Genomic DNA, 13,766 nt, shown 5'->3' with positions numbered 1-13,766 from the left:
CAAACAAACAAACAAACAAACAAACTTCTTGAAGGAGCTGAGTTCTCTTGTTAAGCCTTTATGTAAGACCTTGTTCAAACCCTTCAAAAGTACTTCTCTAGAGTCATCAATGATCGTACGACCAATTGTAGCGTTTGTATATTACTTGTGTTTTTTTGTAGGCTTCTTAAAAACTGTTGTCTTTATTCATCTTTAATCTTACTTGATATATGTTGTTGTATTTGCATTTCTTTACTTAAAGAATTAATGCACAACCTACAGAATATATAAACACACTATATAATTTTATAATATATCATTCTGTTAGATACCTTTTAATTGTATAAAGGTATTTTGTGGGTTAATATATTTGAACTTTAAATGCATTACTTATTAAGTACTGCATAAATATTTTAAGTATGTTTTATGTCTATATATTGATTGATCACTTCAGTAGTGATTCTTTTCTTCCATTCACTTATACACACGTGTAAAATAAACAGATAACGTCATGTGCCAGGTTTTATTAGACACCTGCAACTCCAAATATATATAGTTATGATAATTTTGCAAAACAATAAGCAAGAGAGAGGCGAGAATATTTCTGACTTTGAAATAATGCTTTTATAGCAAAAGCGCCGTTATCAAAGGCCGTTGCTTTGGAAGGCTGTTCGAATAGTCTAGCAACAGTAGCATTCGAAAAGAAATACGCCTGAAACTACGAAAAACTGTGGCAGCCAACCCTGAAGATATAGCGAGAGAATAGACAAGTTACTAGACTTGTAAAACTACCCATTTGTTGCAACAGTGGTCAGGATTTGACTATCTCCAGCAGCAGTGTGCGAGAACAGTAAAGAAAAAAAAAAATCCCGTATTATGACAGTCTACACTAAGTCCAAAAACATTCATCTTATATTAAATCAGGAAAGCACCCTTCTTATTCACAGCGTTCGTATTGTCCGAATTGGTTCGAAAAGCGTGACAGTGACTTGTGTATATTTGGGATAAGCTTGAATAGCTTTCGTTATCGTATTCCCTGCAAAGTTGTGATAAACCACGTGCAGGCTAAACTCCTCAAAGAAGCGATACGATCGAATAAGACAACTTCCGGCATGTTATGGAGTCTTCATTACCGACTCCAGGCTATTATCGCGTTAAAAGAGGTTTGTTTTAGCTATTATTTAAGAAACTCAAAAGGAAATGAAATAAAGTACATTATTTCTTTCAAAGGTACATTACTAAGAAAATTTAAATTAATCTGAAAAGGTAATTGACTTTTTATTTATTTATAGGATAGATAAAAGTTATCATTCTTCATATCAACCTTTAGTGAAAATTGTTTTAACTAGAGTTGTAGGCCTGGCATGGCCAGGTGATTAGGGCGCTCGACTCGCAACCTGAGGGTCGCGGGTTCGAATCCCCTTCACACCAAACATGCTCGACCTTTCAGCCGTGAGGCGTTATAATGTGACGGTCAATTACTATTCGTTGGTAAAAGAGTAGCCCAAGAGTTGGCGGTGGGTGGTGATGACAAGCTACCTTCCCTCTAGTCTTACACTGCTAAATTAGGGACGGCTAGCTTTGCGCGAAATTCAAAAACAAACAATTAGAGTTGTTCCAACCGAATGGCGCATGGGCTAAATGGCTAAGTTCAGAAATGGGCATTGTAACCGAGAACTACTGATCAGAGGGAGGGCAACCCGTCAGTATTATTCTTTGCCTATATGGTTACTCTTAACCCGAATAGCAGGAATGACTGTCACAGTTATAACACACGCACAACCAAAAATGCGGAGCGTGTTCATTGGCATAGTGCATCTCCAATCGTGACCCTTTGGTACACATCCTGGAATAACGAATTTAGAGATCAACATCTTCATTAGCATTTTAGATGGATTAAATCCCATAGCAAACACACACTTTTCCCTTCGTTTATCTGTTTAGGGCTTGAGAATCAACTCGCAGAAATAGTTTTTCAGTTGTATTATAATTCTCTGAAAGAAATTCTCCACAACATCTGTTACCATATCACACACGTTCGTCTTCCTTCGTATGTCTGTTTAGGGCATGAGAATCTTTTTAATTGTGTTATCATTCTCTGAAAGAAATTTTCCATATATATTGTATTAAAATATCGAGTATTCATACACGTATGTTCAGTTATTTTTACAGATATGCTGTTAAATTAAAAAAATAATCCCGCCTTTCAGGTAATTAGGTGTAGAATAAAAATTCCTGGATATAATCATACAAACATTTGGAAGGTAGTTTGGTTTCAAAATAGCAGTTGTTTTTTTTTCAGATATTAATTAATTAAACTCGAGCTTTATAAATTAAGGCAAGGTTGTTTTGCCTTCAATAGCGTAATATATTCAATCACTATTTTCTGAAGAACAGTTACAACTGTTTGATTTTTAGTTTTGATGCTATATTGCTATTTTTCCATTTTTGGCCAATATGAGTGAGTTAAAACAAGTTTTCAAAGAAATAATACTCTTAGGGTTAGTACATTCTGAAGAGTGACACCGATAAACACGAAGCAACGTCCTGACATCTAGTGACGCTTTGGAAAGGCGTTTACAGTAGTTGCTGAACATGACACGAGACTAGGTTTGAGTCCTCTTGTGCGTGTGACAGCGGCTATCGTAATGCGCTAAAGGTTCATCCAGAAGATATTAGTGGCCACTCCACTGTTTTGCATAATGGGAGTAAAAAAAAAAAAAAAAACTAAGCTAAGAAATTATATGGTTGGACTTTGTTGTTGACGGCATAAAATCCCAAAAGTTATATGGAACTGAAGTTTTTCAGGTCAAGCCTAACATACAGCTGTAACTATCGTCAAGGGATATGACGAATCGATGTGAGCAATCCACTATAAATTTTGTAAATTTTACTGTTTTATGTTATGATGATATTCAGTCTTTGTTATTATTTGTTTACTCCCAAGACTGCAGAAAGGACTAATTACCCTACGTCTGTCGCGGAGATAGAACCCCCCAATTCTAAACTTGAGTACTTGAGTATGTCATCTCAATTTGATGTTTAATGGCTGTAGTAAGATCAACTAAGTCATAATGACTAACAACAGTTGAACTTGTATATAAACATATAAGTAGAGAGTTCAACGTATATTAAGTACCATCGCATGTGCACTTTCTTGTTAAAAAAATTATCTATTCACAATTTTAACCTTGTAATGTTTCAAAGGTGTACAGCTGGGTGATAAATTATGCTCTTTACTTTAATATCGAATGTTCACAGAAATTAGAAATAGCATACAATAATTTTATTCCGAAAAAACATGTATTTTAACCATTCATAACTAAACAGTAGAACTGTGCATTTCTTTATACGTCAGTCTAGATGTCTCATTTAATCTTAGTTTTTGTTACTTCCAAAATAGGAAATTTATCTATGGTCTTAAAACGAAATAATTTGTTATAGATAAGCCCAAACTTCTTTATCATGCCGTTTGTAAGAAGTGACTTATGAAAGAGGTTTTTGTTGTAGATAAATGAACATCTAAAAAAAAATATGGGGTGAGGAACAGTTAATTAATATTTCGTTGAATTTTGTACTTACATATCTGCGTATCATTGGGTGATGTTTCCCACCCACTCCTAGTGGCGTTGTTATTAGGATTTATAATTTCGAAGCATAATCACGCCAATTATCTGAAAGCACGCAGATTACCAATAATTAATAAGTTTTTGTTCTTGCCGCTTTGTACAGCCTAGCGTTAAAATGTCGATTTAAATTTGTCGACAAACCAGTCCTTACTGAAAGTTTTTTGGTTTTTAGATGTTTAAATTCCTTTAATTATCTGAATCCAACAACAACACCGTGGTTATATAGGAACTTGGATTCCAGAAATGAGCTCGAGAGCAGTAACGTACTATATGAACTAACGAGAAGTATACATTTAGTCTGTGTTGTAATCTCAAATAACCTGAAATTGAGTATGTGAAACAACAGAAGTCTTACAAATAGTGAAATTGATTTTGTGTTGAAGCATCAAAATGTCACTTTTATACTTACCAGAAGCATCAATAAATCACAGATTTCACAGTAAACTTATCCTGAAGCATTAACGAATATTTATGTGCTGTATCAATGAACTATTGTTATTTGGATGAAGCGCCAATAAATCGTTATAAAAAAAAGTGACATATAGTTTTAGGATATTTCACCATTAGGGTAGACTAGAACTAATTTTACATTTTTTAAAAATGATTTCTTTGTCCGTTTGTTTCAGAGCAAAGCCACATTGCTATGTTCACTCCGAGGACTCGAACCCCGAATTTTAGCATTGTAACTCAGTAAACTTACCGCTATCCCACAGGGGACATTATTTCCTCAAATAAAAACTTGATAACATAACCAACTATTTTTTTCTAGTCACACAGTATAGTGTCTATATTTACAAAAAATATAAAGTTATTGAATTCTTATCATTTCTAATGTATAACTTAGTTTTAAGGAAACGTCAGTTGTTACAATGTGTCTGTTAACTGGGTATGTTGTGACACCTAGTGGAGGTACTTTGTTACATCCAAAAGAACTGCTTGAGACAAACAACTAAACTAGCAAGTCATATAGGTGTATACTGAACTAGTCACTAAAAGATCCTATAAAACAAGCTTCCAGTTCAGATAAATGTTAATTTTAAGAAACAAAAAAAATAAAATATTATTGTGGTTTACCTTTTGTCCATAGAGTCCTCATAAAGATGGCACACATTAGTCGGAATGTTCTCGGTGCATTCAAGATGGGACCACTTTTTAAAATTAATACATTTTATACACGCTTTTAGGAGCAAGAAAGCCACTCTTTACAGCTCATACTCTTCACCCACGTTTTTCCACGAACAAAAAACAAACGTTCACAAATTGCTGTTTTGAATGTTTTGTTTTTTCTATTTTGAGTGCTACTCATCTTAGAGAAAATAAGCTTTTTCTTCGTAACTTTTTCTGAGCAGTTTTCTCAACCAGTAGTCGTTGCATTTTAGGTATTTTAGTTAATGTTATAGTTTGGTGTTTCTTCCTCCTAATTTTAGATTTTTTTACTAGGACAAGTTTAAAAGCTCTCGGCATTTCCAGCAACTTTAGTAGTCCTATATTGTTATAATGTGTAACAACTAGCCTCACAACATGTCAACCATCTTTATTGCCTTGCACACTAACAAGTAAATAATTCGCTATCCTCATATTTCACATACTAATCGACATGCATACATATTCTCTATAACCCTACACATGCTCCAAATTGCCTTATTTATTTAAGTGACATTAAATACTTTCTGTGCACACTCAGAAGGTAAAAACATCAATTCTGTTCCTACTTTTCGAAAGCCTCGTGAGACTCCAGTCTGTACGTACTGATAAGTGGCATTGAGAAGGCCTGATACACAATTCCATCCCTACCGGTCTTTTTTATGACATGTTATTATTATACGCTCCTTTCTACTTTCACTCAACCTTCTTGTTAACGGTTGCTAATGTAGTCTTCTCCCATTGATGCTCTGGTTGCTTGATCCGCTCAAAGATCAAGAAGACTACCTTGCTGGTTCATCAGTTCTTACGAATAATGTATTTATATTTTGTATTTATGTGAAAACTACTAAGGCTATTTGCTGCCATCCCCAAGTTTTATATACTGACCAGAGGGAAGGAAGCCACCATTTGCACTGAGGAATTGACTATCATTCTTATAATGACCCATAACTTAAAATGTGAAGAATATTTTGTTGTTCACGTGGATGGATTCTATTATTCTTTTTACTTATAGCTTTTCTTTTTATTTATTACATTATCTATTAACCGTTCAGGGGTTTTATCACCATTTAAATTGGATACATTCTGGTTTGCCTGCTTTGGTGGTTTGTTGTGATACGGCTGAGCGACAAGGGTTGTCTCCTATTAAACACTGTGCTAAGCCCTATTTCCGATCCAGTAATGACTCCTGGAGATCCATGTTATCAAATAATCCTTATTTACTGACTGCTACAACGGAACTGGATTTATTTCCACTGCCTTTTACTGTCTCTCCTGAAGCTACTATCATGCCCTCCTGTGCTGAAGTCACATCTTGAGCTACACTTTCATTCCTCCTTCTATTATAGTGATGTCCAACACTTCATATTCAGCCATACTATCCTCTATGCCTCATCCAGCCACTCGACTTTTGTCATCTGCTTTCGTAGATACCAATTCTATATCAACTTTGCGTTTTTTCTATCTCAAGCAGACTATATTGCTATACGACTCGTACACCCTTTTAGGAAATCTCAAAAAATTGTCTCAGAGCTGACATCCACCAAGTTATACTCACTCATGATGGTATGATAATTAAGACTTATAATTCTCAGCTATTTGAAATCCTCTGTACTAAAATGTAGATCACAAACTTAGAACCTTATACTATCATCTGGAAGCTATGATTCCCTCTTATTAAACAGCATTCACCATCTTGTCGAACTCTACTTTCGTGTGTAATTTTTGGAGTGGATCCAACTATTTCAAAAACAGAAATATTTTCATTAAGTTTGTTCATTTGTAATTAAGCCTAAAGCTACGCAATGGACTATCTGTGCTCTGCCCACCACGGGTATCGAAATCCGGATTCTAACGTTGTAAGTCCTCAGACATACCGCTGTGCCACTGGGGAGCTTTTCATTAAGTACTTGAAGAAAAGTTTTTTAAAAGGTGAGAAATACATATTAATAATTCTCTAGGATAAATTTTCATGACTTTTTGTTTTAGCAGAAAGCATTGATGTAATTATCATCTTTTTTCAGCATGTTGCTTTCATTTTCAAAGAATGATATTGGGTGGAAACTTTTAGGACAGACACCTCCATCCCAACCATTGCACTTGTATTTGCTTTCATTTTCAAAGAATGATATTGGATGGAAACTTTTAGGACAGACATCTCCATCCCAACCATTGCACTGGAAAAGTTCTTGAACAACAATGGTCATCTCTATGCCACGTCTCCTATTAAACTAGTCTGGCCCCTTTGTCAGAGTTTTCATCATGTTAGAAATATACTTAACTAGGCACATCCCAGATAGACTATCTCATATTTCTAAAAATGTTGTGAAAAAATACCCCCAAAACCTGATGATCCTATTAATGTGACTTTTATTGATATTCTTGATCTCATTACACCTCCTTCAAACTCCCAATCTCAACCTCCAACTATAGAAGACATTCTCCAATTTATTATCATTACTCTAGAAAATATTCACCCCTTTCAACTAGTCTTTGTCCTGAACAGCGTCAATTACGCAATTAAGTCTTCTTTAAACTCAATATACAAGCCACATATTTTGGCTTCAACACTCACTTTGATTTATGTTATTTATTGGACCCCGAAGAGCAAGAATACGTCAAGGCTGTCTGTTAAATGTTTCTTTGCTAACATATATTCATTACTCAGAAACCAGTCTTTCTTGGAAACTTTATTTGACAATGGTTACTTTATTCTAAACGAGACTTTCTTCAAGCTGGCCCTGAAAGGCTAAATTATGTGACTACAGTTTCCATCACTATGATCACCCTTCAGGTATTGTCAGAAATGTGGTGGCAATATGTTTTTATGTTTACCTACCTATTCTTATTCATTATATTACCAGAACACCATTACCGAACATCTTGTTCTCATTGTCGACTTCCCTTCGACAATAATCAAAATTACTACGATTAATTTTTTTCTGGTGTAAACTACTTCTTCTCCAATTTGAATACAAATTTTTGAAGTTACAATATCGTGGCTGGCATCAACTATTGCAGCTGAATTTCCTCAGAATTTATCTAGTTTCAATCCACTTTGTGGAATATAAATGGATCTTTGTTGCTTTTTTCTTCTCTAAACCACTCAGAATCTAATTCTTTACCAGATGTTGTTAAAGCTTCTCTCTTTGCCTCACCAAGCAGTGGATCTCTTCCATCTATTCCCATAATTCCTTCAAGACTATCGTCGCTGTCATGATCCATCTATGTTATTACGTCATAGAGGTCTACAACAGATTGTTTGTAATTTTGTAGGAGCAGAAAGGAAGCAGAGATGACACCAAGTTTGGAACCAACTTCAAATTTCTTCAACTAATTTCAAATACTGGAACAAATTTAAGCTCTTGACTGGAAAAAAACTCCCCAAGATATCTAATTTCTATTAAAGTGCTGTGCCTACTTCCTCACTTGACCAGGCTAATGTTTTGCTTTATTCAATTAAACTACCTTTACAGCTCTGGAACACCATCCTCTCGACGTCGAAGATGCAACACACATTCTTGAATTCACTAATCATTATCTTTCTGAACGTATCCTAGTGCAGTACATGCTGTGAATGGTACTTATAATAATGCACCCACCAAACTCCAGCTTTTTCAGCTGGCGCTGAGGTAGGCTTAACACTACCTCTGGCCCAGAAAGGATTATATACTGTCATCTGAAGCATTATCCCATTAAATTCCTTCTCCTGCTTGCAACACTTTATACCTTACTTCTTCATTCTGGATTTTTCTCCGAATCCTGAAAGAATTATATCATTTCACTTTTCTTAAAACCTAACAAGCCTCAACTAATGTTAGTTCTTATCATCTTAGTAGTCTTACCAGTGTCCTCAGTAAAATTTTAGAATACATTTTAGTTCATTCCCTCCACATATATATTTCTGATCACCAATTATTCCCATCTACCCAGGCTGGATTCTATCCACAACTATGGATACTAGATCAACTTCTCAAATTATTGGATTCTAACTCCAATCATTTTAACACTAGCAAGCCTTCTTATACAATACTTTATGACTTAGAATGAGCTTCCAACACTGTCTGACACTATGGCTTAATATACAAACTCTGATGCTTCAAACTACCACTTACCTAGATACAAGTTTCAACTTTCGAGGTAGAATATTGATGCCAGTAAAGAAAGTGCAAAGTCAAAGGTTATCTTAGACTGGATGATATCAGGACCTTTAGCTACATCCCCAGAGATGAATAGAGAATTCTTGAAGTATTTCGTGCTGAGTGCGATTTCTTCATGCTAAGTGCAACATTACTTACACTAGATCTAGTTCTGGAACCTTCAAAAGTATCTTGTATAAAAGTTGGCCTGAAATAATCACAAATCAGTCTTCTTCCAGTCTTTCTCCAGCGAGTTTTACCAATAGTCTGCTCTCAGAAATCTGAAGTCCAGAATTACAACCATGGAAAATTATCTTATTCAACTCCCGTGTAAGTAAATATGCTTTCTCAACCAATATCTAGAAAAGTAAGTTTGTTAATGTAAAACTGTGTATTAAAACCAGGATTGATTTTATTGAAGTACTGACAAATCCACTTGAAATACTGTTAGACATATTGAAGAGTCTCACTAAAAGCAATTTATTTTGTTTGTAATTATCTCATGATGCACTGTTGTTGTATATTGTCAATGTAGTAATAAAATTGTATGTTTTGTTCTATATGAAATATTTGCCCAAGTCCTTAATCTTTATGTAAGTTCCTGAAGTTGGTGATCTCTGTACTCATGACTGCATATCCTAGTAATGAAACAAATACTATTTCTTACGTGTGTTGTTTCTCTCCATTACACTGTTTTCAAAATCAATATGGTTGAAACATCCATTATCACTTTCGACAATTGTTGAAATTCAGGTGATCAGGTCGGCTAGAAACATACTTTGAATTACATTATATTAAGACTAATCGACCTTTGTTGGAACCAGTAGTGATTGTGTTATACTTAAATAAAGTTGTTTATACGATTATCCGATTATAATTTACACAGGAGTGACAATCCACGAGGAAAAGTCAGGGAGGAGAGGTAGTCAGTTGCAAGACTTCATTACCAATTTGGATCTCCATTTGACACCATTACAGCTTCACTGAACTCTTATCATTACTCTTATCATTACTCTATATATTTTCATCCCAGATAATCACACTTACTACCATATATGTCAGAGAGATAGAAGAATCGGTTCATGCCTTTTTCACGTTTATTGATCAAAACTTCAAAGTTACATTATCAAGGTTGATGTCAATGGTCACAGCCATTCTTCATCAGTTTAATAGTACCTGGAGTGCATTGATCCTAATACTATATCTCTTCTCACCATTGATGTTTTCCCGCCTATTAGCAGCTTGATGCCTGAACCTTCTACACACAACCACCATCTACCGAAACATTCTCAAATTTTTGTAAAGTGCACTTCAGAACATTGATTTCAACTTCTCCACATTTGAGAATATTGATCATTTAGCTCATACTCTTGCGTCTTCCGTTTCTTTGGCTATTTCTCAAAACATTTATTGCTGTCCACGTAAATTTCATTTACCACATAAAGATATTTCCCTAGTACCTTGATCTCATATTTTATTTCAAAATTTTAAACATTAAAAAGATCGTGTGGTTCTTAACCAACATGGGTGTCTTCACCGAGCTTCTCATAGTCTTACTGTTGCAACAAAGCAGCTATAATGGCAGAGAACACACAACAAATTACATGAACGTTTTCCTTCCTCCTTATACTAGATTCAATCTAATGTACTAACAGGATAACTGCACACTCCTTCATATCTCATTATTGTTGATGATGTCCCTAAAGCAGCTATAATGGCAGAGAACACACAACATTACATGAAAGTTTTCCTCCCTCCTTATACTAGATTCAATCTAATGCACTAACAGGATAACTGCACACTCCTTCATATCTCATTATTGTTGATGATGTCCCTAAAGCAGCTATAATGGCAGAGAACACACACATTATATGAAAGTTTTCATCCCTCCTTATACTAGATTCAATCTAATGTACTAACAGGATAACTGCACACTCCTTCCTAATGTCCCTAATACTTCGGTTTTAGAAAAGGTCAATGTCTTCGCTAATTATTTTGAAACACCTGTTTCACAATCTTTTGAAACTGATATCACGTTATATACTTCCTGTCTTGACAACACACAGGATATGGAAGACGGTTTCTAATTGTGTTTATTTCTGTGTCTCATATTTATCGTGCTTTACACAACAAATTAACTACAGCTCCTATATTGGACAATGTAATGTAGTCCTCTCCATGGAACACTCCTCCTAAATTCTGTTTACTACTAGCCACCTTGTTTACCATCATTGTATGCACCAGACTTTATTCTTGCTCATGGAAACCCTTCAAAATCTTTTTATTTCTTAAGCCTAATAAGTTTCATTCACTAGTGACCTCTTATTGCCTTAATAGCCTTACCAGTAATTCATCTGGACACTTATTTTAGTCTCTCTTCTCCACTATTTTATTTCGGAAAACAGACTCTTACTTAATCCTCAAGCTGAATTTCGGCCTCGACTGTCCACCCTGGACAAGTTCCTCAGGTTGTCTGATGTTATCACCAATTATTTCTTCCTCAGGCACAAGTAGTTTACAGAGACATATGAATATATACACAGTATGGAACAAAAGAGATCACATGACCAGAGATTGGTATCTTGGTACCACAGAGTGTTGGTTTAGAGTGGGGTTGTTTTGTTCAATTAAGATAGCTTCCTTTATTTTGTGTTTGTTGATGTTAGGTTCTTTGTTTAAAATGACAGTGTTTTGTATAGATATACTGTGGTTTTTTTAGTTGCAATGGTGGTATACATGGGATGTTTTTTTATTATGTTCCGTAAATTTGGTTTACAATTTTCTTCTCGTTTCTCTGATGTACAATTCCGGACAGTTCTTGCACATTATTGCACGTAAGGAACACTGGTATTGGTTTTAAAGGTCTCCTCGGCACTGGGTATTATCAGATATAATGTGGATAATATGTTATTTTTATACATTTCTTTACTTTCCCTCGGAAATTCTTAGTAATAAATACACACATTAAGCAGTTTTAGGTAATTTGAAATTTACGTTTTTTTGTCAAGCCTTTTATTGAAAGTTCTTAATAAGAGTAACTAAGTAAAGAGGTCTTGGATCAAGATGGTTAATTCACAATGAAACACATAAACATTATTTACCTGAAATGAAGACGTAAACAAACATATAGCTTAGTTCTCTTTTTCAGCTATTTATTAGGTAAGTTTATTCACAGAGTTAAATTTATTCTAAAGGTTAATAGTTATGGTAGAAGGTAGTACATGTGATATGTATTTTATAGAGTGGCGATTTTCAATTCACAAATTTACAACATATGGTTTACAAATCATTCTCGTGAACAAAATGTTTTGAAGAAATTTCAATGCAACTGAGGTTAGAAAAAGTTCAACTGTCGTCCTTCCTTGTGATTGGCTGTCGTGTTTTCCCTTAAACATCTACAAATATGAGTTTCCTAAATTATTTTTATTCTAAAATCTTAGTGGTAAATCATAAGCACATATTTTGAACAATATTTTTTCAGTCACGTACTTTAGAAACTTATTTTTCCGGTTGAACAATTTCGACTGAAGCGGCTTAGACGTTTAAAACAAAACAAAGATATAGCCACAAAAGCTGTTGTAATTCAATTTGTTTCTTAGAAGGCGTTACTACTTGATTGCTATTCAGCAAATAAGATAGCCTTCAGTCATGCTTGCTTTGAAATTCTTTTCCAAAGCCAAAAGATTGAAAGGTATTTGCTCTGGCGTTTTATTTAGTTAACTGTGTAGTAAAGGGTAGTTGAAATTCAGAAAATATAACAGAATAACGTTCACGTATCTATCATGATCTTACAGTTACTGAGGTGTTTTTCAAAACTAATGAACTGTAAGAGTCTAAAAGATATCATATAGAGCTCTTTGTACCTTATTATTTTACTTACAATAAGAACTCTAAACAAAGAAAACCTTCTAAATATCAACCATCGCATGAAGTAGGGTCCAGGCAATGCAATGAGGCTGTGTAGATAGGTGTAAGCATGAGTTGTCGCAAATATTTTTTTAAGCCTTTGAAGTAAACAAGTTTTTCAAACTTGGTAATTCAGTTTGAAAAAAAATGTCGTTATATATCATGCTGGAAATGAGAAGTGAGAAAAAAGTGATAAAAATTTTCAATTCTTTTTTTATTTCAAATCATTCTGAAACCACGATATGGTTTCAGAGATAAAATTGTATTCTTTTGAGAAACTTAATCAATACCACGTAGGTAAAGTACAAGTCTTAGTTTTGTTATGTGATTATCAATTAAAAATTATTCGATTTTTTACATCAAAATAAACTAATAACCAAAATTTTACTGCAGTGCACTTTATCCATTTACTAAAAACATAAACTGTTTTCAGTATGAGACTTTCAAATACTAATTTTAGTAAAAAAACAAACAAAAACAAAAGTTGAAGAGATGAAAGAATGGACATATTCTGCGAGTAACATGTTTCAGTATGTCCGTATATATCCAGTTTTGAAGGATGTTAATCTTGCAATTAGAACGTCGCAAATGATCTGACTGTCTTGCTGCATAATAATCTTTTGAGCGGGTTTTACGGGGTTTCTAAAACGATAGTTATATGTAAATATACAGACATAGAGACTCTGGTTTCCCTTTTCTGTTAATATACTCTTACTAACGATGTGAGTGCCTTAGTGCTCTAAGAGCTGTAGCAGGACTTAGCTTTGTAATATATCTCCTGCAAAGCTAGAACTTTCAAAATTGCTTTGGTCTATGTTCTTTGCTGTTCCAGTATCCAGGAAGAAAGACAACTAATAAAAGCTGAGATTGTTTGCTTTTGTTTTTGAATTTTGCACAAAGCTACACGAGGGCTATCTGCGCTAGCCGTCCCTAATTTAGCAGTGTAAGACTAGAGGGAAGGCAGCTAGTC

This window comes from Limulus polyphemus, unplaced genomic scaffold, assembly GCF_000517525.1.
Source record: "Limulus polyphemus unplaced genomic scaffold, Limulus_polyphemus-2.1.2 Scaffold436, whole genome shotgun sequence".
Lineage (NCBI taxonomy): Eukaryota > Metazoa > Arthropoda > Merostomata > Xiphosura > Limulidae > Limulus > Limulus polyphemus.
This window is presented reverse-complemented; position numbering follows the sequence as displayed.